This window comes from Varroa jacobsoni, unplaced genomic scaffold (genome assembly GCF_002532875.2).
Source record: "Varroa jacobsoni isolate VJ856 unplaced genomic scaffold, vjacob_1.0 scaffold_1285, whole genome shotgun sequence".
In the NCBI taxonomy this organism is placed as follows: domain Eukaryota; kingdom Metazoa; phylum Arthropoda; class Arachnida; order Mesostigmata; family Varroidae; genus Varroa; species Varroa jacobsoni.
In genome coordinates, this window is record NW_019214187.1 from 127,576 (window position 1) to 154,616 (window position 27,041).

At 38.4% G+C, this 27,041-nt stretch overlaps 1 protein-coding gene and 1 long non-coding RNA gene across 6 annotated transcripts in view; one reads left to right on the top strand and one right to left on the bottom strand.

Moving 5' to 3' along the window:
* LOC111268440 (uncharacterized) overlaps positions 1-18,337 on the bottom strand; it is a 31,269-nt gene extending 12,932 nt beyond the window's left edge. For 3 of the 5 annotated variants that reach the window (XM_022847429.2, XM_022847424.2, XM_022847428.2), the window contains exons 1-2: positions 18,098-18,337; positions 17,513-17,919 (exon numbers count right to left, since the gene is read on the bottom strand). The gene's annotated coding sequence lies outside the window, so the exon portion shown is untranslated. Of the gene's footprint in view, positions 1-17,512 lie in introns of all 5 variants that reach the window. The other 2 variants (XM_022847426.2, XM_022847425.2) reach the window with 2 other exon arrangements.
* On the top strand, positions 15,894-20,679 carry LOC111268441 (uncharacterized). The gene is made up of 3 exons (XR_002685221.2): positions 15,894-16,201; positions 19,453-19,710; positions 20,064-20,679. It is a non-coding gene; the product is annotated as an uncharacterized LOC111268441 (long non-coding RNA).
* The last annotated feature ends 6,362 nt before the right edge of the window (positions 20,680-27,041 follow it).

The window sequence follows — 27,041 nt, forward strand, 5'->3', positions numbered from 1 at the left end:
GCACGGTTTATTTTTTAAGTTAAACCTTCCGGCTCTGAAGCGATTAAACCGAAACTGGAAAATAGTAAGGCTCTATACGGTCGCTTTTGACTTTGCAAGCAATTCTTTTTGTCTTGAAAACACCTTCTAGCACAAAAAATAAAGAAAAAATAATGCCTGACAGGCGTCTTTTGGAGCTCTTGGACTGAGCTTATTAAATCGCCACTTCGAACGACAACAGTTCGATTAAAACAACAGGACACGCGTTGGTAGTCAAAATAATTGTCCTGGAAAGTTTCAGGTAGATGCAAACAGCCGATCGTAAGGTAGATAGATAAACAGATGCAATTATGTTGTCTATCGACATCTGTAAGCTTCACTCAGCCTATAAGATTAAAAAGAAACAACCTTTCCATTCACAGTATCTTACTAGCTTGTGATTTGGGTGGATTCAATTTTAGAACAGAGAAATCTATTAACTGGAAAGTGGAATCTTCATACTTTGACAGATGCCGATGCTTTTTTTTTGCTACTGCAGAAATTCTATTTTTAAAATAAGAATCGTACAAGCGCACGCTGCATACTTATCTCTATCTGCAAGTAGCCATAGATTTAAGCTCGTCCAAAAAGCTATGTAACTTTCACAGGGCTTTGAAGCTTGAAGCACGGTGGCATGCAGTTGAGATCCACACCAGCACGGTTAGTAGCTCGTAAAGGAAAAGTCGATAGACAAAAAGCAAATAAATGTGACATAAGGAGATGAATTTGTAGAATTCATATACTGAATGAAGTCACATATAATTGTGTATACTACAGTGTAGAGTCGAATAGACATAAGTTTCAACTGGGTTTATATTTACGAGAAACAAATAGTAAGTGTAACTAAAAATACAAAAATAGAGAAAGCACAGTTATAACATATTCTGGAATATCATTTGCAAAAAGCTCTCTCTGTGTTTCGAGTTCTGCATCGGGTATCGCCGTTAGACATTCCGTGAGACGGCTCGTTTCTAGCGCGAAATAAACCGTGTGTACATGCTCAGGTTCAAACCTACACCACAACGTATCCCTAAAATTAGCAGGCAGATAGATGCATAAGCTCTTCTCACTGTTCCAAATCTGCCTGCTTCCAGATATATTATGTTTGTAACAATTTGCGCTGCTTTTCCTAATCCTGCCTTACGTTGGTAGTAGTTCAGGGAGTGCCGTTCGAAAATAGGCGGGTCCAACATGAAAGCTCGACCCCTCAGAAATATTGCTTGAAACCCCAGACAATGATATGAGGGCCTTTATAAAAGTTCTTGCAAACGAAAGCTCGCGCTTCAAGGTTTTGTACGTTTAATCGTGAATGCTGTATAATAGAGGGTTCAAGTAGAAGTTCTCTTAGTAAAAGCGTATTCCTCTTGCAGACTACTGAGCGGTCCCATCTGGGAGCATGGACAAATCGAGACTGCTTCGAGAAACTGCCGACCGATATTGACCGTCTTGAAAAGTAGTGGTCATTCGACAGGCTTGAAAACTGGTACAAATTTTCAAAAACAGGTTTACAAAGTAAATCACTATAAAATAAGATAACAACTATACAAGGCTATTGATGTTGGTCACAAGGTTGCCAATAGTTTCAACGGTGTGTACGTTTCGAACATATAATGGAAAAGATGAAACTCTACTAAATAGAGCTTCATTTACCTCACGTCACGCTTTGACTACACATCCATAGTTACATAAAATCATAGTAATCTATTTCAATCCTACAACGGGGTCTATACGACCAGGTTTTTTCTTTATTAACACACAAATAAACAGCAAAGCTGCTTCATCAAATTGACTTGTACCTCGACAATGGGCTGAGGCTGAGCAAAGGTATTATCTTCGAGTTTCAAAGATAAAGCAGTATAACACAGAAGTATTCTGACCATTCGATGAGAGGAGTAAATTAATGCTAATTGCAACGGTTGACGGCATATTTTTTGTTCATTTTTTTTTTTTTCGCCGCTTTTGTGAGGCGGTGTACGTTACAATCATCATTGCAAAATGAATCGTATTATCGAAAGCTGTTCACGTTAAGCCGAAAGTGCCATACATAATAAGATAGAATAACAAAATTACCCCACCGCAACGTTATAGAAGAGTGGCTATAGCATTGCTATGCAAAGCGACAAATGTCAGACCCTTAACGAACAATATCATATCGAAAAATCGATGCTTGCGGAGGTATTAGGAGCAAGGCACTCACTAGCTATCCTATGAGAGCGTCCTTTTTTTCTAGATGATGCATCCTTAAACAATTACATCAAAAGATATTAGCACGTTATTTTTTCTTCTTTTTTTTTTTGCAGTCGTTTGTGTAAGCCTAGGGTGAGATCGTAAAGAAACCTGATTTTCGAGGTTCACTTGTTGCTTCACAATCGTTTATTTAGTATTATAGACAAGCTAATGGGTTAATAGTGTATTGTAATTAGCTTCGCAGTGGCTCATCAATCAGCTCTCGAAACAAGTTTTCTTGTAAAATTAGAACAAATCTTCCAGTACGATATTGTCGTTCTACTGTAGCCATTGGCCATGATACAAAACGAAAATGCAGGTCAATACCGGCAGGTCAACGTATACGCAGGATAATATGGGGAAAGCCTGGCCACGAAGTCACGTTTAGCAACTTCACTAATATGATAGCGTAGAGGTCGTATAGACTCATATTAAAAAACTTCCTAAAATGTTAGCCGAGTGAAGTTCGATCGAAGTAGAAGATGTGACAAATTTAGGGAAATATGTTCACATTCGTTAGTTAGCGTCTAATTCACCAAAAAACCGTCATAAGTTATCAAAGTATGAAAGTTTCATGAATTTCTGAAAATGCAGGTAAAATCACTGTATGCAGCAGGTTTGGCAACCTGCTAAAGCACAACCTTGAACCACTTATCTGTTACAAGAATGATCATTATTTTAGATTCTATGTAATCGTAAGTTGTGAAACTAAACTTAAACTAAGTAAATGAACTACTCCATAAATGACCGCTTTACATACAAGTGGATCGATTTCGAGAAGGTCTTCTCACTCGGCAGAGTGTTATAGTATATGTAAGCCCTTTCATTAAGAACCCCTTAATTTGTTAAGCTGTTATCTGCTTTTCGTAGAAAGACACCATCGATCTATCTCTGTGAGAAAAAGTTTAATCTCCCAGAAAGACTTAGCCTCAAATAGGGGAACAGAAAGATGTTTTTTAAGGATTGTTGTAAGCGGCCAAAGTACTATGTCTGCCGAGGATGCCAAGAAGACTTAGCAGAAGAGAAAGCCCCTGAAAGATTTTCATTACCATTTATAGAGCTACCGTGCCCCTTGAAACAGCTACGCTATCTCTATAAATGCGATACAGCTGCTGGAGAATTCATAGCTTTCGTATTTTGTCGGCCTTACACGGTAACTTCAATCTTGCACCTAAACCCTACCAGAGTGGTAAGGTAATGTTGGTTACAAACTAGGACGTTGGACAGGGTATTTTTAAATGCCATTTCTTACAGCGACATTAGCCTCTAAAATTCGGAACTAGACAGTTCCGAGCTTTAATAAAGGTGCAATATGGAGTGATTTATTACTCCTAATATGAACATGTTGTTTCGCACAATTTCAGCACGATTTTAATTGATACACTGTTCAAACTATCATAGAACTTTCGAAAATATCGTTCGAACCTACGAATAAGGGGTTGACTAAGCTCGTCATGGGAACGCTCGTTAAAATAGCGCTAATTAACTGTAATTGTTTTTTTGTCATATACGTCAAACAGAGCTACAATATATTGTATTTTTCTTTCGCTAGAACGGTATCGAAGCTTTTTCTATAGCGTCCGTATTCTAAGGATGGGCTTAGAACACACTATAGATGAAAAATGCCAACTAACTCTAATTACCATTCGAATGCGCCACATAACTTTTACGAGCAACTTAGTGACGTTAAATACTCATAACTTCCTTCCTGTTTCAATCTGGTATATTGCGCTAGATGGAAAATGTAATATTCTCAGTTGGAATAGTTTTATTCGCAGTAATTCAAGCAGGCAGCCCAAGTGAAATATGAAAATGAAGATGTCTAAATTCCATCAATATTCTGTTTTGCGCCCGCGGTAAGTTTATCAGGACTAATAACTTCAAAGAACATACGTCGATGTTTTTTCAAATATAATCGTAAGTGCGTGCAATGCTCAATATTCAACAGGCATAGTAAACTAGCACGTCCGCATAATGAGTAAAAGATAGGAAAATCAAATATCCACCATTTCTCTCATCTTTTGCCTCATAAAGAAAAATATCTTTGCACCTGTTTGTCGAGGTCTGAGGAACACGCATCAAGCCATTTCCTAAAACCTAATGCATCTTCACTGTTTTTGAAAATGGACGAAACTGTATACGCAGATGCCCAAAATTCTTTCTCACTGCCTATTACATTGAAACGCGATACTTCTACTATACAATTGTAACATATTAAAGATATACACATAATATCGAAGTAAACTTGCTAGTATATAAGTGATCGGCAAGACAAAAGATTGTCGCTAACCGTTGTACGTATTTGATTCACCGTCCGCCACATAGAAAGAACATCTATTCCCATCGGTGGGGAAGGTTCGATACAAACAAGGAAGTGTTTGCCTATTTTACGAGAGATTCGCTATGCAGTTGTTTTTAAAGGTATGTTTACGAATACTTCAGCAGGTGGTCGTAACAATTTTTGTTTACTTTCATAGGTTACGACATGAAACAAGAGGACCATTTAAGTAAATCTACGTGTAACCCTTCGAGCTTAAAGGATCTGCTCTTTATTTCCTAAGGAAGACACTTTAAGGATGCGTACGTAGGCCTTCTTAATATGCTTCTCTTCGATTATCCGACTGGTACGTAAATTTACGATGTAATTTATAGGATTATTAACCCCAATTAGAAAGTGTACTGAGTAGAAAAAAGCAAAGTTTTTTAGGTTGAATCACGAGCTGAACAGCAACAATAACAGGTGATTTTTAAGTAAATAGTGAATATGACCGCGTTGATAAACGCTTGAAAAATAAAAGGCTAACCAAGTGTTCCAAGTTTGTTTGATTTACACTATCATTATCTAGCTGCTATACGATTCTATGCTCAATATGGACCAATAGTTTGGACAACCGACTCTCTAGCTAGGGAGGCAGGGGTCGCTAGTTTGAACTTTTCTATATACAATTTACGCTTTTACTGAGCTACTCAAATGGGTGTATCTTACATGTATAAAAGACTCAAACGGTTATACGCTTTTCAACTATTTATAAGTTTTCTGATCTTAATTATATATGAATCAGCAGCTAAACTTGCTACATGCTGGTTGATGAAGCCTTTATAAAGTAGTTCCATGTAATATAATCTGAGATATAAAATATCATCTCGACTAAGCTTGATCACTTCAGAAAAACGCTATAAGACGATGGCGAAACTAAGGACTACGTAGCTTCAAATGAAACTGCGGTGATCATGGATAGGATTAAGGCACATGAACTAAAGTTAATGAAATAGAAGGGGGCACTGAATAATTTGCAGAAGTGCTTAAACAAGGCGCACAGGTTGAGGTGAAGGACGACACGTCTAGCACGCCTGTGCTGCTGAAGAGTATTGATTCCTTCCTAGATGCGAGTTGAAGCAGTATTCAGATCAGTGTATTCACAGGGATGATAGCAAGGACAGGGGCTTTCAGGACCTAAAACTCGAGTGTTGCAGTTCTTCCATTACTATTGGCTAGGAGACTGCTTACGTTAAAGAAAATCTATCTTAGTAATGTCAACTGCTTTCCGCGATGCGTTAACTGCATGAAAATTGGACGCAGTCGGAGAAGGCAAAGTAAGATAAATAAACGAATTAAGCAGACTACAGAGACGGTCGCGAAAGGGCAACAGCAACGAACCTTTAAGGAATATAGACTAGGAACAGAGAAGAGCAGAGAGTGCACGAGCAAGGAAGCAGCGGTAGAAAAATAGGAGTTCATCACATTGGGATTGATGAATACTGCAAAAATGAAGAAACATAATCAGGACGTTTTAAGCAAATCTTAGTATGTTAAATAATATGGGTCATACATATGTAATAATATGGCATGTTAAAGCAGACAATGGATGGGCGTAAATCCTTAGTAAATCAAACGGAGCTGCAGCTAAATGCGTTCCTTATTTCACAGTAGGAATAGCGAAACAGACACAACATTATAGTGAACGACCAAGGCTGACATGGCGATGAAAGAGACAAAAACAGGAAAGGTGATTCAGTGGCAATAGTATTTTACTTCTCGCCTAATAGACATGAGCAAGAGCTTGCAATGCTCCTATTGGACCTAGAGGGGGCTAGTACACATGTGGTCGGCATCGAAGGTTTAGAATCGCTAGAGATCTTAGCGCAATATCGACCTGTTGGTATTACAGCTAAACTCCCACAAAAAGGACTATTTTACAAGATTAAATGGCAAGGATGGATTGGGAGGCGATCATTAATGATAACACTTCCACCTTTCATTAGAGAGAGGAATACTTTTGATTTGACAATTGTTAGTCAGAAATCTTTGCCCAGGATACACAACTTGAAAGTGGTAGGAAGAAAACTTGGAAAGAGTGATCATAGATACATATTTTTTGGAGCAGGTGGAAATGTGACAAGAAAGCCACAGAATTCAGGCCGGAAGTGGCAGACGTGGAAGATGGACCATAAGGTCCAGAAGAGTCAAGAGACTGATTAAAAAAACGACACAGTACGCAGGTGACTTGAACGTACATATAATCAAACACATATTGTCTTAAGTCTATACGAAGACCTCACAAAATGGTGATCCTTACCTTGGTAGGAAGCAACCTAATACCTTCGTCCCATATCATACATAGCTGAAACGTACCTTACAGGAGACGTTAGCCTGGCAACAAAGAGTAAACTGTGGAGAGCAAGATGCAGAGAAAAGGGCAATACCTATGTTCACATCTAAGGAAATTGAAAAAGTTAGGAAACGGCTGGCAATTGGGGCCATTTGAGATCCAATCAAGGGCTGCTCATCAAAGCTGTCCATCAAAAAACGGTCAAAACAACTTAGAACCCTTATTTGCAATCCTTTCTTTCGAAGGAATGAAAAACGCGGAGGCCGACACTGGGGAAGACGAACACAATGGCGCATAGGCTCATCTGAGTGCTTAATTAGGCTACTTATTAATTCTCGAAGTACATTATCATAAATAGGTATATTTTTAAGGATCAGTGAACGATTTCTATCCGATGTATTTTTTTCCAAAAAAAAAACAAAGAAAAGATGAAATTGTGTGTGTGCATCTAAATGCATGATTGTTAAGAGCTGTGTAGGTATATATATATCCAAATATCTTAGCCGCTCTTCAAACGCTTCAGGCAGCTCGATCCCGGCACTGAAATTACTAAAGATGGCAATCTCCTGAATTAAATGCAACCATCAAAATTCTATAGTTTGCTTAACGGCCTCAACTTGAATCCTTTATTACACCAATAAATAAAAATAAATACATACGTTTTTAGGTAGAACTTATAACCAGCACAACATCAGACGAATACATTTTCAGCGAAATAAATTAACACGGCACTAACCACAGGTTACACATAATTTATATAACGCTTTACTCTTTGACGTGAGATATCTATGCCACTCTAGATAGGATCTGAATTTCTCACCGTGTACTGATCTACCACAAATTTCCAATGAGAGTGACTCATCACAGACAAAGTTATACTTTATGCCCTATCTGCTGTATATAGATACTTGGCGCTAACTTGCAGTTTGTTGTCGCAATTTTTTCGTGCGCATATCGGACAGGATTTCACCTCCCAGCAAACCTAAACTACATGTAACCGTTAGAAGATAGCAGGACCTCGATTGCCGGCGGAAGTACAGCTGACATACCTTGCTTGGGCAAGGGATCGCACTGGTCATCTACTTTCCTTGCCTCTTCGCAGCACCGATTGCTTGCCAGTCGATACGTTGCGAGGTCAGTATCGTTATAAAGATCCAAAGTGATCGAGCTGGAGAGCAGGCCCGAGGTCCAATCAGCACTTCAGTTGTCAATCCGGATAATGCTGATATAATGCGGAACATACACAGTTCACTGAAACCGCTTCCAGCAGTGTATGCCAGATCCCTCTGGCATGCGGTTACAAGTTATTTGAACATGAAGTAGCTTTTGCCGCAGTGAGGAAATTAATGAAATGATTTTGCCGTTCTTCGAATTCTGTCGAAGTAAACTCGTGAACTCGAGTTTCATATTCAACTCTTATAGCAGAAACAGCTTGGCATTTATAAATTCGCTGAAAGCCTTCCTGTTGCAACAGAAAAATTTTCCCGGTGGGCCTACTTCCTCTAAGGGAAAAAGTTCATACAGCGTAACCTAAAAATTTTGTCATGCCTTTTCTATACTAACCTCGAAAACAAACCAAGCCTGTCCCGCTACTTGTAAATTTTATTTACAAGACGAGCCCAGGCCTGATATTAGCGCCCGCTTCACGATTTATTTATGAGACTAGACAAATGCTGTACGCGGAACCAACGGCCGTATATCGTACGGAGTAGGAAGGTCCGAACCGCAAAAATTTCATGGTAGGAAAGCGTTGGCGGCGTTCCACGGCAATAGACGAATATACGAGAACGCTAGAATTGTTCGAAGATTTTTTTGACGGTGCGCAGCCTTGACAGTCGGAAAATGTTGCAGCGAAGTCGCAGGATGGTAGGACCAAGCTCACAAACCGACCTTTTTTCTTCGTTGATAGTTACTTTTTTGCATAAATGTAGGATTCCAATGTATGAGGAGGCCTGCTATGATCAAGTTAATTAGTACTTTTCATTATCTTTAAAGGAAAAGCCTTCGAATCGCTAGATAAATCTATAATCGTCAGCGGCCAAGATTTCACCATAGGTGAAACGAGTACCGCACTCAAAGATTCACTTTTTCCGCCCTTTTTATGAAGCCTTGAATGCCTGAAATGCATTAATATGGGTTCCGGGATATATATATATATATATATATAACTTGCAGTTTCATAAATGTGTTCACTGGAAACGGATACTACTACATGGGAGCTTGTTCCAATGACAGTAAATACACTAGCAGTTTATTTACAAATTTTTGACTGTGACTAGAAACGGTGCGGCGTCGTCGCTACTTGAAAGGAGATCATTTGAGCTCACTATATGAGACGAACCCTCACAGAGATTATAAAATGTGCGGTTAGATAGAAAAATATACGGTTGCAGAAGAAGCAGATACAGGATCGGGAAGTCCACAATAGACTAAAATCAGCGGAAACTCTAACGTCACTTTTCTCCGTGTTTTTGATGAAGGTCCTGTTTCGATCAGATCGCTACCGAAATTCCCTTATGTGAGTAAAGCAATCATAATACGGATTGTTTACGAATACCTTAAGTACTCGGCGTATATTTTCAGAGCGGCGTATATGCTCTCTGAGTGAAATGAAGTTAAGAGATTCAATTTGTGTTGTTGGCTTTGAAGTAAATTAATGGCGCATCTTCGATTGTCCCTCTTCGATGCGCCTTTGATATATAGAGGTAAGTTTTGAGCCAATGGATGTAGAGTCCACCGAAAAAATACGTTATGCTACCGTACCCCTTTCGGAAAAGCTAAGTTCATCCGCGCAATCTACATCGCGAATAGTTGAAGTATCTAAACGAAGACTATGCTTCTTCAAGCAAAGTGTTTCATCGGTTCTGGCTGCAAAATTACGACCACGTTCTGGAATAAGTGCCGTACAAGTCAGATTTTCACCCCATTGACTATTTATGTACAAGGTGCAACTGAGCGAGGGTCCAACAAGTCTCGATAAGGTAACACGAATACGGAGCTTACATCGAATAGACATGACCATCAAGAAAGGCCACTTTAGCCCATGCGAAAAATTTCAAGCCTATAGGGTACAGTCGTTGTTCTCTCTACAGTTGCTTAGATACAGAAAGAAACTCAACGTATACGCGATATCCGATATATATATAATTCAAATCACCTTTAAAACGATGCTGTTGAGCGTGGTCCACATAGCTGCAAAGGGAGTGTGATCATGCTCGGTGAGATGGATTTGACTCAAGTGGTTTGGATCATTCATTTTATGATTTTGTAGAAATAGCAATAGAGCTATTCATTGAGGCAGCGCTTAACAGTAGTAAAGGACGTAAAATTCGAAATACTGAATCGCCTAAAGCTTTCTTAGATGTCTGACGTGCTTCATCGTGGCCATTGATGAATTGCTATGGATAATGAAAGACCATATGAGACAGTAACACAACAAGTACATGACAGCTTTCCAGTTTTTTTTTAAGATAGACGTGATCAGCTCGATATGACTACTGTAAGTTAAAATTACTGACATAGGAAGATTTTTTGAGATATTACGGTTAATTATTTTATCGGTAAGTTCGGTCAGTGTATGTTCATACATACTGTACCATTGGGTGAAACAATTGTCGTACAGCAACCGGTAAAGTTTGATCGTTTATTACACCAAAATTATCTCTGAAAGTGCTTAACGTGATAAGTTGTTTATCCTCATTATGTTGTACATTAATTTGAAAGAAAGAGCATCGTCTACCTGTGGTAACTTCACTGCGCTACATAGCGTAACGAAGAGCGAATCAGAACCTGATCTCTAATCAGAGAACTCGTTATGTGATCATGGCATACTGGGTCCGAATATTAGGTCATGATAGAATTGTCTAGTCTGAATAAAGTGCTCGCTCATTCAATTACTTGACTCTGTTATGCCAAGCACTCTTTGCACGTATTCCCTGACGTAGTTGCTATTCTAGCGGAATTCCTATTGGGAGCCAATTTAATATTAAAATTACAAAATATAAGGCTGATCTAGGACAAAATCTTTTGTCGATACAGGGTTCTATTTGCCTTCTCTCCAACAATTGAGAAAATCAGTTACGGAACGAAGTATCTTAGGGAGGAAAAATTCGTAGCCGCATTATGGCTTTCTTGAGTAAGCTTCAAAACTAGCACTAAAAAACAGTTCAGAATGTTGTACTAGGTAAATTGTATGGTACGTCGAATCCATACTGAGTACAATATATGCCAATCAACATAAAAGGGCAGATTGGAGAGAAGTTTTCTACGCCAAGTCCTTCAACAGGCCGAACGACTCAGATATTCATTCCTGATTTATAGAAGAAGCAAGTATAACACAGTAAACATCTACAGCGTCCATGCTGAAATTATAGCGGGTGAAGTTACTCGCGGTATGAATAATATCACCTATACTGCACAACGTCCGGGAAAGCCGCTTTCGTTGGCTTTTATATATTGTTGCTGCGTTTGTTCGGAATGTAGACCTAATCTTTCCACGTCAATACATTAATTACATGTTAGTATACACAGAAAACCTGGCTGGTTTGGTAAGCCCGCGCTCGGCACTCGGTTTTGCTTCTAATCGTTTACTATTCTCAACCGCAATCGTTTGTCCGATTGAAATGCACGAGCACGTTTTCTCTAAGTTAAAAACAATTCAACATTGACTTATATCTAAAGGGCGGGGGAGAGGGAATAGCAAAGGAAACTTATAATTGAAAACCGAAGTTGAAATAAGTACGCTAATGCTTATTTCTGATTTAACTGATTGAGAGAGGAACTAAATTATCAACCTTATTTTTATCGTTATCATAAAATATGTCTAGTATTGATCATTTCGCGGCAAACATTCAAAATTGCCAGGTACATGCTTTTTTAGTTCAGACTCAACGCTGTTGCTCTCTGTTTAGTTACACATATCCCCAACGTATGACCTCGACCCCCGCAACAGACCGAACAACAAAATCAGTTAGTCTAACGTCTGGATGTTGCGATGGCCACTCCACCAGATTTCAATCGTAAAACCCTGATATGTGCTTTATATACTAATAATATAATAAAAAAGGAAAGTATACGAAATCACGTCAATAAGTTAATAATAACGCAAAACGCTGGTCTGCAAACGTCTGCTTTTTTTGGAACTTACGATTCAACTTTTTAACAGGTGGTAGCCACTTTTGTCCTCCTGTTTTTTCACCATTACGTAAGCCTTTGGCTTTTATAATGCATAAAATATGCTCAATTCCTTGTGTACAAATCGTTTTATGCTGATCTAGCAATCTCAGTAACAGGTACTGCGCTTAGTTCACTGCCGAACTGACCGGACGCCCTACGTAGAAGAGCGCGTCATCAGCGTCTCAACGTACCGTGCAACAAGTAATTATTTCAAATGATTAAGAAAGTATCCTAATATACATAAAGAGCTAATGGATCTGATTTGTGATTTCCTCCATCGAGATATTCACGATTAGCCCTTCCAAACTACCGCACTATGATGGGTATGTAATATATATATCGGCAGTAACTTAGCCAGTGTCCAGGGTATTTCATACATAGTTGATATATAGCTCGGCACTTGAACAATATATCTACGAGCGATTTTTCTTATGTAAAGGCTATTTCCCTTCGCCTTCGGATGATTCAATTACCATAAACGGAAAATCATCCACTGAGACCGGTATTCATTCGGTTCGGTCCACTCCGAATGTTGCTTTATTTCCATCGTTCCGTGCTCTAAGGCACTGTGTTCTTGAGTTGTGAGATGTTAGTGATCTTCCGTTTGGCATCGTGTCACACGATTTCGATCGGTGAAATTTCAGGCTAGGTCAGAGCTCTAACACCATCACACGGTGCGTGATCACGCATGAAGACATCGTTCCCGTTCGGCAACCACCTACGTACCTAAGGCAGCATTTTGGTCGACACGACCGTCGTTCTTCCAATAAATCCGTTAATGAAACGATGGGCTTCTTCACTGCACAGCCCACACTGTCATTTTGCTCAGATGTTTAGATGAAATAGAGCTTTTGCACGCCTGCGGACGCGTTGATACTTACTGGTCGTAGTCTGAAGACGCGGTCCATCCTACATTTCAACGGCCCAATTTAGGATAATTAAGAAACGCGTGTACTTCTTTATGCACCCTAGTCAAGGTGTTCTTGTTGTTTTCGACAGTCAAAGCCAGTCGTTTCGTTGCGATGTCGTAGGGTCGTTATAGGCACAGCGACTATGTACTTTACCATTCTCTGATGCGGTTGAAAAGCCGTTACGAATCGGCCTTTCTTATGATGATGCTATCCTCTCGCTTCGTACCAACTCTGAAGTACTTTATCAGTCACCCTCTGGGCTACATTGCCAACAGCACACATCGATATTCCGACCCGTTTAGCAACTTCTTTTCGCTAACGCGGTTCTTGTTTTAGTCTAACTATTATTAGACTCTGTACCTGTTTGGTGTTTTTTTTTTCGTAGTTCTACTAAAAGTTAGCATATACTAACACAAGTAGGAAAATCATTTTTAAGTCACAGCAACGTCACGCCATCGGATATAGGAAAATACGAAATCGAATACTTCAGCTATATGTAATGGCTCCGACACTCCTACGTATTTCGGTGGACACTTATCATAGCACAAGCCTCAGAAGGTACGTAAAAATTTCAGTACAGAGGGAAACAATCTGTCATATGCAAGAATACCGCGTTTAAATATTTAGATAGTTTAGATGCGGAAATATTGTTCAAAGCTAGTAATATTTAGGAATTATGAAATTTCTAGATGGCCTTATTTAATTGGACGATGCCTGTACTTCTCGACCGAGTTCTATTAAAAATATCAATCTGAACGAATTTCAGATCGTTCAATAAAATAATAATAATAATCTTCAACCTCAGGTGTAAGCGCTGTATCGAAGCACAAAGTTAGGCTGACAATTTTTTGCTAAAACGTTACTTACGTTTTTACGTTAATTAGCGATATATTTAGGCCACCGAGCACCATTATTCAATACGTGTTAGCTACATCCTCATGAAGGAGAACGATCATTCATTTTATATTATATATTGATTTGTTACTAAACATTGAAATGGGTCGCTGATTCCCAGATAATTAAGCTACTTCAAGTGATGCTGTCTCGATGATAATCTATTACATAGCGAGTAGTTATTACGATAAGTCCCTTGGCATATGCTGACATTGCGTTTATTCAATGCAATTCCCTTTCGTCTCAATCACGTATTTAGTTCGAGGTTCAATCCTAGAACGCTTAGAATTATGTTTACCAAAATATTTTTCTCTTTTAAACTCGAAAAACATTAACATAATATCAAAGATAGTAACTGTACCTAAGCAAACCAAGAATCTAAAAAATCAGAAAATTTTAGATGGGTAAGTTTTAAAAGCCCAAATGAATGCCGGTGAGCTTGGTCTAGCCAATCTGGTTTAGATAGATATTCCTCTCTCGAAAACGACCTCTCATTCCGCAATTATCGGAACACATTTGTAGGTGTATATACCTGAACGGGTTATATATATATACACGTGCTCATTATCTTAAAAATAACTTTTTGTACAGAGGCTGAGTTCAACCAGATATATATGATAAGATTATATATATATATATATATGTGTGTGTGTAAATAAATTTTGTGTTAGGTATAACGGAAAGCAATTAAAAAAAGCAAAAAAATAAAATAAAAAACTATGACTAAAAATTCATATTTCGAAGACTGTCAAGCAAGAAGAACTCATAACCTTAACCAAATTTGCTTGTTGATTTGTGTTTTTATAGAGAGCGTACATAATATATTTGATTAAAAAGTGTAGATACGTAGAGATGTCACACGATTGAATTCTCAGCTTTTAACAAAAGTCTACCGGGAAGGTTGTGTGTTACGAATACAACTATATTACCAAAAGGTAACTTGCTTGTGTTAGTATTCAATTCGAATCGTATGACATGTCTTAACTAATTTGTTTTTCAAATATTAACAATTAGCTCTCAAATGTGCGTATTATACCTATATATTATTATATTCTACCTAGTATATATTAATGTGATGACCTAAAATACATATTTGCCATAGCATACCTATTAAATCACTTATCTGTCATATACCCCTTGTAGACACTTTTAATAAATAAAATGTCTAACCTTGTCGATTTTACTTCTCGAAAAAAAATTATACGCGCACCATACTTCTTCTGCTTTATAACTTCAGCCTTTCGAATACGCAATGAAAGTATCATCTCGTTTGAATTATGTTCACATATGCTCAAGCTAAATTCGACCAGTTTCGGCCACAGAAAGTTTCTCAGCGTATCTTCACCGAAGGAAACCGGTCTGTCCTCTCTAAAGACTTTATCCCCGCAGCCCTTCGATTGTGGCTACCGTAACCATTGCTTTTCTCTTGCAACTCTATACGGCATTTAGAATAGAATGGATTTGGCCAATCTGGAGAATAGCAAATACTATTTAAGTAGCCAACAGAGCATTTGTGTAATGGAGACGTTCAGCTGAGTTTTCCCTAGATATGTAGAAATCGTTCTGCATAACGGATGGGTGCTAGGTGAGAAGAAACACAATGTTTACCATGCGACAATATGAGAACTCTCCATTATAGCAAAATATGTTTACTAAAATAAGTTAAAACTCAATTATTTGTCCTGATTATGTTCTCATATGATGAATTCTATGTGCAGCAAGTGGTGTTCGCTTGCTAACGACATCTTTTTCGAACGTTATATGTAACCAAATGAAAACGAGAAGCGTCTTTCAAAAGAGCCAGCTTCACCCTATGAGTAAATATCGACGATCAGCACCGTACATTTGCCTATTGTATCCAACCTGTTGATGATACTAACTAACTCCACTTTGATATCGTGCGGAGAAACAACAGTTTGATCTTAGCCTTCCTTCTGTTTAATTTTCAACGTTCATCTTTGCCTCTAAGGCCATTGGTCCCTAAGCAGACGCAAGTCATCACAAATCCGTTAAAAAAAGCGCGCCACATGTCCCAGCAATGTAAACAACAGTGGTACGATATGAGATTAGTATGGATCATTAGAGTGTTGATGAAACTAATATCGAAAGTAAATTGAGTGTGCTCACAACGTATTGAATACATTTTCATCATGTGTAATTATGCTTCCTACGGGTCTTGGTCGATGCATAATAGTGAAACTTCCTCGTGCCTGTAATATATAAGACGAAGTAGTCTGGTAGCAACTAAAATGCAGGCTTTGTTGAATCATTTCGTGAATGCAGTGATCCACCTGCAATGGCTATTCAGGTATCGATTGATCTGTTGCTTAACTATGGTGGAACCCTGTGGCAGGCATTGGACACTAGGTAATTAAAGTTCCTGTGTGATAGATTAATGGGTAAGGTACTAATCTTAGGTTCGAAACGGCCATGTGCTGGAAGCCAACCGTATGATAACTGAATGCCTGACATCGGAGCTGGGGAGGCCGATACTCGAAAGATGAACACTCGTATAGGCTGTACCTTTCTACGAGATCTTGAAACAAATAGGGTCGCATTTAGTATTAAAGTATAAAATAGTTATAAGTTCAATTAGGAAAACCTTAGTTCGCTATTTATTGATTTCCCTACGCGGCACGTACGGTAGGCGTGTCATACTTTCTGTGAATTTTTAGCGAAACGTGTTAAAGCAAACAGTTTTTTTGTGCTTTCAAAAAGCCCGCTGTTTAAACTATACGAAAATAGTTCCGATTGCGCACCCGGTACCTCAGTGATCAGTATGTGAGCGGGCCATAATAAACCTATGACGAACGTAGACCGCATCAATTATTGGAAGTTAACAATGAACAGCTTCTTGAGATGAATGTTGGAAAAAATCTGCCCAAGTATAATCATACCATAGAAGCAGTGCATAAGTATTTCCGTATTTTTTTTTGCCAGAACACAGTTTATACGGCTTTCTCTAGTTCTACACTACCACCTTAGTGAACAATGGAAGTGTTTTCTGACTTGTACTATATCTGTTCATCAAGGACGAACATCACAGGGGGGAAGTGGGGTGAATCATCGGGGTTCGAACAAAAGTTAGTTGAAGATCCTAGTTGTTAGATCAAATTGCCGATCATTGTACTGAACCAAAAAGTCGGTCTTCTTTTGTTCTTGGGACTGAAACCATTCAGTCGTGCTGTTAGCAGGAATAACTGAGCTAAGAATACGTACCACATTTTTTTGGAAAATACGTAAAACATAGTAAATCTGTCATTCCTCTCGAGGTTTAGAAAATATAAATGCAAATATAATTATAGTTGAACACTTTAAAAATATTTTCAAATATATGAAGTTACTTGTTCCAAATTGAACAAGAAAATTTAGTTTCATTTCCTTCAACATTTGTATAGAATTCCCGGTAACAAACGTGTCGATTGCGTGGCAGAATATCATAATATGTACAAATGACTTAAAAGGACCGTCACGGATGCTTGCCTAGAGGAAGATCTAGATGTACATCTATAAGAGAACTAAAAACACTGACATTTATGTTATCATTATTATTTACATGTAGTTACCTAAATTTAGCACATCATCAGAATATTTATTCTATAGACAAGAACCAACACTTACACATTATTCTATGTAATATTTCAAGTCTACAATAAAGATTAAACAAGACATCCTTACCAGTTAATGAATCCTGAAGCTGCTTCTATGAAAGGGAATTACTAGCGAAGTTCTACTAAGTTATTACGGTATGAACCTCGAGAAGTGGACCGGTCGCACATTGCCAGAACTCATTCTGTCATTGATAGTCAGGCAGAAGTGTCCGAGCCTGAATCCGTCATGTTCAATAGCTCATACTAAACCACGTCGACAATTGTGAACATTTATAGTTAATAGATAATAGATGCTTTTCGATTTTAGCGAAGGTTAATAGTTTCCGACAGCAAACGCGTTGCACAAAAGTTCTCTCAGTTTCGAACGTCAGTCTTTGTAGATCCGAACGCCATATTAATCCGTTATCTGCCCTTATGGTAGGGGAAGTTGCAAATCTCGAACTTCTAATCTCGTTGCACCGACATAGATCGTCACTGACATGAAATAGAGGCAAAAATTTCCTATAAAAAACCGTAATTATATCCTTCTCTAATATTTAAATACAACTTCAGCTGGATTCACTATTTGGCAAACGAGTTGCATGATGTTTGTTAACATATGAGTATGGATAGATATCCAGTCTGTTTGATCCTGGCAAAAAAGTTTTGCTACCTGAGAAGGGTACGGGGTTAAAGGAGTATTCTTATTAGTTCACTTCTGCTACCTCTATGACAACTAGTTAAGTCTCCACTGGAGAAGGACTGAGCCAGCCAGGATAAGCAGGCGTGAAGAGGCGATGTACTCCTGCGCGGGTCTTCGAGGTCGCACGGACTCGGGTGGAGAGGGATGATTGTGCAGCGGAGAGGCGTATATATTGGTCGCATGCGCGTTCGGTGGAAAGGATGGTATACGGGGGAAGGAATTAGTATGTAGTTGAGACTCTATTACAGGTTTCTGCGTGTTTGTACTCTACAACAGTGTTCTTCTCTCCCCGAAAGTGTAATACTGGATACATAGAGACATATAGCCTATTTTATTCTAGCGTACACGCTCATAATACGTGTCTTCAACATAAAGAACAAGTACTAACTTCTGCACTCTGAATCACTAACGATGTAGTACTGTGTTGAACATTTGCTACGTGTAGTGTCCATTAATATGCATTGCCACAAACTTCTCTTTTATATATATTTATATATATAATATTTGGTGGATTTTATTGAAGCCTTACCTATTTCCAATCAATCGGATTTATTTCATAGCCAATTAGATGTCGTTGGTTGTCGACATTGGTAAACGTCGTTTTACTGATTCAATTGCTTAAATGCCAATATTCTATGATTTTTAATATTTGTTTATTGAATATTCTCAATGAGTTATGAAACACAGTAGTACCGCAAAAATTTTGCTCTGTGTTCTTTATATAGTACGTGGTAAAAAGCAGCCTTTTCTGACTTCCTCGATAACTAGGTTTCTAAATGCAAAAGCAATGAAGTATTTATATAACACAAGCAAGAGGCAATAATAGAGTATCTGAAACTTGCCCGCTAAGTTACTCTTCTAAGTTTTGTATTCAGAAAAGGCTTGACTATATTTGATATGCTTATTTCCTGTACGTTACAAAAGTTCATCATATGTGGATCCCTGTACCTCATGTCTAAAGCAAAGGAGATTATCTAAAATCTTTTTGAGTACATCGAACGCTTGTGTTAACTTTAAGGTTTTGCGGTCGACATAACTTACGGTACATTCATATTACCTTTAACATACTCCCACATCGCATTAACAACGAATTATGAAATCAGATGAATACGATTTGGTATGTTTATTACAAGCGCAAACAATATAAATTGTTGAACTACCTAAAACTAACGGAATTAGAAGATTGCTTCACAGGCTAAAGTTGCAATAATTATGTAGTATACATTCGACTCGACTAGGTAAACAGGGCCGATATGTTTACCCTGCTGGTCCATACGAGAGTTGGATAGCTTAGTGGGTAACGTATTTGACTAAAAACTTTCTAGGGACTCGTTGTGGTCTAGGTTCGAACTCGAGCGTAGACACACAGGTCGTGTTGTGCTGAGAGCCACGCGTGTGATCGAGTGCCTAACGGTAATACCGGACTGAAAGCCCGAAACGAAGGCCTGTTAGAGAAGACCCAAATCTTTGCTAGCAGTCTTCAAAGCAAGACTAAAAGGCAGCTTTGAACACTTGTCAAATGGTAGGATACACGAGAGTCAGCTTGGAAAATTGCACTTCAGACCAACATACGCGGATAAAAGGTATTTGGAAAAATCTGCGCCTTTATGACCGCAAGAAAGTTTTTTAATTTTCAATCAATTTTTAATAAATTCTAGTAAAAGGCCTAATCTAAAATTTGAACATATGATTGGTCACTCGAATTTACCTTAACAGCAATAAGAAAATAAGTCAGGTTGCATTCATGTTAATGTTACCATTCCTGTACAAATACGAAGAAACGATTCATCATTGACCCCGTCAATGGGACCTATGTTCAATGCATGACGACTCCTAAATCTGTATTTAAGCCAAAAAACAGGCCATCAAAGACTCCGTATCCTCTACTTTGCAAGTGAGTGTGTGTGTCCTTGTGGGCGCTGCTTCTGTTTTCCAGGCACAGCCTTCTGCTCCACGTACCGGTCTACCAGAGAAAGAAGCGACGCCAGCAAGTCTGTTTACTGTCCATGATAATAGGAGAGATTGAGTTAGGCGACAGTTAAGTTGGGCAATAGCCCGCTTTGCCTTGTTGTGCACTATAAAGGCATTAATACAAACGAACGCGATATCGTACTTATGACACGTATCTCGTAGAGTATTTACCGAATGATTAGCAGAGGAAAACCCATGGTATAAAATATAAGCAAATAAAATTTGCTTGTCATACGGATGCACTTAAAGTTTAAAGGTTAGCTGTTTGTCATATCAGGCTATTTATGTCGTAAGAGGTAATTAACAATGTTAGAGTTACTTATCTTGAAGTATGTTTGGATATGCTTAATGAGTCGTTCATCTCAACCGTAGAGGGATTCCCTAGGAAAAAGTCAAAACCTTGTTAAGCAGATCCAGACCATCGAGAGCTAGTGATATAGGGAGCTTAAATTTAGTCCTTGTTATGCTCCTCGTTTGATGAGTGTTCCAGCTGCTTAATAAAGAACATGTATAATTACGGGTGCAAAAACAAAGAGTGCAAATCTAAATAAATAGAATCTTTTTTACGATTTATATACTAAGGTCAAAAGATTTTTGGAATTCGGTAAAATGAAAAGATACCCTAGACAATTTGTAAAATGATTGTCGAGTTCCTTGCTCCTATTAATAACCCCTGAAAAATACATTGAATTGTCTTTCTAAAGAAAGGTATTACAGAAAAACCTGGACTAACACTAAAAATCGAGCTTCCTGAAAAATGTCTGTCTTGTGTACAGAAGTAACCAGATGTTCCGATGTCATATGGAGGCTTCTGGGAACCGCGATCTTTGTAACGAAATCATGTTTGATTTGAATAGGGCGACGTAACTTCTGTCTACTGGGGAATATATATGTGTATATATATATATGCTTAGTTTTAGACGCAAACATCCCATGTTAGTTGTATGAAATGCGTATCTGTGTAGGGAATGTAATCCAATGTTGCTGTCTTCGTCGTTGTCGTTCCTTAGTCTTCTTCGACCGCCCAAAAGAAAAAGGGGCATGAGAGAGGTAGATGCTCATTCTACGACAATCGCTTTAAAATAGTTTGCAACGATATTCTTCTACTGATACGAAAATAACACGCTCTGTGAAAACACGAAACAATCATGTGTCTGCTGACGTGTATTTATTTAGCTTAGGCTGGTTGAGCGTTGCCTTACAAAGCATCTAACTGCTTGAACGTCATCAATATTTCTATTATTTTTGTTAAAAAGAAAAAACAAGGAAAAATAGTTTATTTTTAATACGGATCCTCGATCTGATCTCATCAAATCCATCAAAGTTTCGAGGGATTAGTATTGTCCTAACAGAGTAAGCATAATACATTTTGTAAAATGTAATCTTAAGGGGGCTTCATAGTTGTACAATGTTGATCGTAACTTATTCGCGAATACAATTCATGTACAGTGAGCCATCTACGTATATTTCAAATAATAGTCTGTAGGGTGTTATCCGTTATGGTCATTTACAAAGGCATCTCCCCAAAACTTCCTCGAGAACAAAGAGTGTCGATTCTATACTTACGGGCAGTGACACATATAGGGCGATGGAGTAGCGGTAATGCTTCATGTGTGTATAAAGGGATTCATGCTTAAACTACCATGCCAAGTAGCTAAATATTCTGCTTAGAAAAAGAGATGAAAAACTGAGAGGATTTCAGGCAAGTTAGATATCATAGCGACAAACAAACAGGGGGGTTTATTATCAATATTACGCTTTTCTCCGAATACTCAACAGTTGCTTTCCCTTTACAGGGAGATGTATTTTATGATACGAACGGGTCTAGTATGAGCTTACCGGTTAGTATACGGAGACGCTAGCGCCACGATTAACTCCGGAACAAACCAGAAACCTTTGTTCCTGAAAAACTACCCTTAATTGATCGATTTAATTATTATTCGATAATTTAATTATTCAGCAATACAGTTTGGCACCCATCAGTACGTACGACCTATAGTAGTGTTGATTGAAATTTGTATGCTCTTCAGCATAAAATTCTTCGCCTTAGAGATTTTGCCTAGCTAGATAGCTTAACGTTAATAGCAATATGTACGATATTAATTTTCTTCATCTTTCGATATAGTTGAACAAAATTGCGTTAATCTGGCGATGACGCGTTGCTCTAGCCTATTTGATACTAAATTTGTAGGGAAAAAATTGTTTTGACAACATTCAGCCCTTGCTAAGACAAACAAGAGTGAAGGGGCTCTATTGATCTGAGTTTCTAACTCTAACATTAGTTTTGCCACTGTATCGTTTGGTTTTCTGTTCACAATCGTTATCCGTCCTCGGTACAACGGTAATATGTTAGCTCAACCGAAATGTCCGGTCAGCCTAGTTTTGAACTAAAAAGCAAAATAAGAATCACGCAGGCGATTATTAAAGAAAAAAGAGAACATTAGATATGACTTGAAAACAGAATTAGGTATACAGTTTCCGAGAGATATGGTCAATTCTGATTGAGCTGGAAAACAGTGTCAGCCCTCGAAGAGGCCTTGAGCGACTGACGCAGGGGAATATAAAGCGATTGTGCTTACTTCCAGAGCAATTTCTCTTTAGTTCTTAATTTTATTACTATCCCGTATATATGAGAATTAAAGAAAAATTCATCACTGTGCACCGTGTCGAAAGACGCGAGAAGGAAACCATTTGAACGGGGCCTATCACCTTTTCTTGGCAGCTTTAAGGTTTATTTTTCAAAGCTTCAATCGCCGCCGCCACCTAACGTTCGTGAAACGTTTCAATAAGAAAAAAACGTCATTACAAAGAAAAGAGTCGGTAAAATAGAATCACCAATAAAAATTCTCCTCAAATTCCGAATCTAATTAATGTTATATTTTGAGTAGAGAGAACATTTCATCGAATCCGACTTATTTATTTTACAACAAATAGTAACTGTTCGAAGCTTCGGTTCGACTTAATGGTCTAGCTGTCAAAATAAATTGAATTTTTACAAGCATTCAAGGACAAAAAAAAATAGCTTTGCCTCTAAGCATTGATTTAATGAGTTTTTACTGCGAATCCCTACGTTGGCGTGCAATTTCCGCATTCAGATGCATTCAACTTCAAGGATATTTACGAGCAGTCCGTTCCAGCCCAAAACAAAGGTTTTATATTGTACATTCCGTATTTAGTGCTCCGTAAAGCTGCCGCTGCAAATACCGTACATAGTCGGTATTTGCAGTGGCAGCTTTGTTTGTTCTCGTAGATCCATTTAGTCTATACAGATATACAATTCGGAAGAACAACGTAAGTGAAATTAATTTTCCCTTCGGTTTTTAATTCGAATTCGGATAATTACCGAAAATTAAGCAAATTACGGAATACCTTATTGTGTTTATGATATATAATAATGATGATGTGTTAGCACCATCTGTTTGGTCAACATTATGTGTCCGTAATGTGATAAAAAATACGATTGAAGTATATGTTTGGTTGGCTAATGGCAAGTAACTACAGACATGGAAACCCACAGGGCATTTGGGGCGAATACGACGATTTGGGGCGTCCGAGCGTTCGTAGTTGATTTACCGGCTGAAATATTCTGACATTGCAATAAATTGCCCGAAGCATAAAGCGCAACCTTAAAGTCGAAAGGGGTTAATGATGCTTTTAATGAAAACCCACACTGGACCTCGGTCGTTGCCGCAATCAGTCGGTAATGTGCTCTCCGAATAATCGTCCACTTGGTGTCAACGTTATTGCCAGGTAAGTAGAGCATTTTTCCTGTCACCGAGCAGAAATGACGCTGTCACATTTACTGGTCTGTCGCGGTGGAATCTCTCTCTGTGATCTCGCGCTCTGATCTTTCGCACGTTTGCAAGTCAGAACTCGTCGCCGTATCTTTTGAAGCCAGCTTATTGAGAATGGTATTAGCTCTTGGGCGATAAAAAATTAGAACAAAAATAGGCTTAAGGCATTACCCTGGGTAAATCCAATGGTTTATTTAATGGGCTTGCGCTCGGCAACTCCGGTTTGCAGCTATACTTTGCTTGCCTAAAAACATGCCTGAATACCTCCTTCGACATTCCAGGTCGCATCAGTTCAAAAATGCTTGGCATTCACAGGGGTCATGCCAAACACACATCGGAACTCGAAGGTGACTACCTACAAACGTCTACCTGTTATATATTTCAGAGCATTTGAACGTGCTTTGCAATTGCTTAAGCATTTGAGCACTAAGAGCGCGTATTATGTTCTATGATAAGAGTATCTGTAAGCGGTGCGAGTGGTGTAAGATGTTTTTGACGACCAAAGTTATGATGAGTCAGCGCCATGAGTGACCGTGACGGTTTTGTGACAAAGGCGATTCTGGTTCCAAGTGACCTGTCCCAATGAGTACGGTCGAGAACACGGAAAAGGGAACTCGAGTTTTTCATCACGATAATTACCGGAGCAGACACCATTTATTGCATCACAAGTTTTATAAAACATATTGATGCCTGTGTCGTTTACGCTCCATATTTACCTCCCTCTGTAAGTATTCCTTTTTACAAAAGCTCTAGAAACACCTGAAAAAAGACTTATCATGATCGAGGAAATCTGTGGTAAAACTTCTATCGAGATACACTTGTTCTTACGATTGAATTTAAACGGCTCTTTGATAGATTGAAAAACCAGTGGTAACAAAACCTGTACTTTAGCTGCACTAGTTTCCTCGTTTGTCTAAAGCTGCAAATTATTAGGTCGTAACACAAAGAAAGTCGCTGTCCCCTAAATTCACCCTTTTCCTTTTCTTCTCCACTGTATACAGCTTCAATTGCTCTCTCTTGTCAGAAAGCTCATTCTATTATTTTCATGATGCCTCGAGTAATATTGTGTTTCGAGTTCAAGTTCCAAAGATATATTTTTCTGGTGAAAGTCATTTTCGACGCTTACATTGTTTCGCCTTTTCACCTCGAAATATTTGTGCTAATTACAGCGGAGAGATCATAACTGCGGAGACTGCTTGAATGGGCGTGCTAGTTCAATGATCTTGAACCTGGAGTATGCACCCTAACTTTTCAGTGTCAATGAAAACTTTAGATGGCAGATAACTTGTTAGGTGACATAGGAGCTATGTCACGACCATTTGACTATTGTCAGGCATCTTTATTGTATGAAATTTTATCCAAATTTAAGGGTCTCGGTGCTTCATAGATTACCTGAAAGAAAGACGGCTCCTCGTCAAGCGAATAAGGTCAACATATCTTCCGGCAGGCGCAGCCGCAACGAGAAGTTTCTACGCACAATTGTTACGGGTAGTGTCTCTACGTTGACATTAAATAGCGAAAAAAAAATGCACAGCTCCGATAAGTACACCCAAGCCTGGAGTTGAATTACATCTTCATCTTAGGAAATCCATTTGCATTTGCGGGACTGAAAAGGTCTTACACTGGGAAATATTTAAAAAAAAACAAGAAGGTTTTCAAGGACTTAGTTGTTGCCTAGTCCCATTTATTGGACAGCGCTATTTAACGGTACAGATACGAAGGTATTCTTTTCCATGGCAATGCGAGACCACATACAGCAAAGGTTTCGGTGAGCAATCTTTTTGAGTCCACCATATTCTTCAGACTTTACGTCAACGGATTGCCGCCTTTTTCGATGATCGCTGGCAAATTAAACTAGGAAACGTACATTTCACAACGATGAGGGCCTCAAAACCTAGTTGGGCGACTCTTTCAACACCAAAGCTAAAATTTCTGGAATTTCTGGAAATTTCTGGAAAGGAAATATAAGTTCCTGGGAGATGAGAGAAAATCGTAGAAATAATGGAAAACGTTGAACTTTCTGCTAAAATTCGAGGAAACCTGTGTATTCTTATTTGAGTGAAAAACGACATCACCTAGCGTTTAAACTTATATTCATGATAGAAGCTTAATGAAGTGCTTATTTAACATGAAATCGGTAATATTTTTATATATTAATTTGTTATTAATTTTCAAATAGTCCGATTCATATCAAATTCTGCGTACTGATAAAAGCATCAGAAGATTATAACTGCAAGTACACCACACAATAAACGTCAAACCATAAATCTAAGTCCTTGTTCTGCCTTATCTCCGCTGACATCGAATGTATTATCAAATTAACCTTTAAACAAAACAAACTGAAAAATTGCTTTCGTAGATTGAAACTATTTATAATGCTAAGCGACGCAATTTTCTAAGCTTCGTTTGATCCAGCCATTACCCGCCAAGGGCATAGCTCTTCTTGTTTTTTTCATTTGCAGATGTAAATCACCGTAGTTCAAAGCATTTATAAATTTTTAGTTCTTAACTTCTTTCACTTATTACAATACAGCTCAACCCTTTTTGTTACGTTATAACAGTAGGCAGCCAATTTTGTTTATTGTTTATGTGCTACCAGCATGGCGCCTCTGTTAATGCCCGACGTGAATAGAAAAGCTTTTGCCACATTCTGAAGCCTGCCGGTGTCTGATATCTAACATTTCCGATAACTTAATTTTTCGTAAGCGCTATAGCTCAGATAACGTAAAACGTGAACAGAATTTTATCAACTCTGCGGCTGTAATAAGGGCGATACATGCCAACTATTCAGATTCAAAGAGCATCACAATTAACGCCGAACGGGTAATTTACACATTTGCTTATTAGCATACGTTCAAATAGATTCCAATATCTTCGCAGCGCTCCAATCGCTCGCGTTTTTTATTACCTAAAATGTTTACAGCTTGTATAAAATTATCGTAAATATGGAACGCCAAAAAGCTTGATCTTCTATTTCAAAGTGCTGCTATTTTCTAAAGGTGCTACATGACGCGGCATTTTTTCCTTTCTTAGAGGTACTTCTCAGAACCTTAAACGCTTATTCATATGGTCTTTAGGCATGCCTGTTGTACTGAGCCATAAGAAATCAGGCGATTCTTTTTAGCTTACGAATACGAGTTTCTATTGAC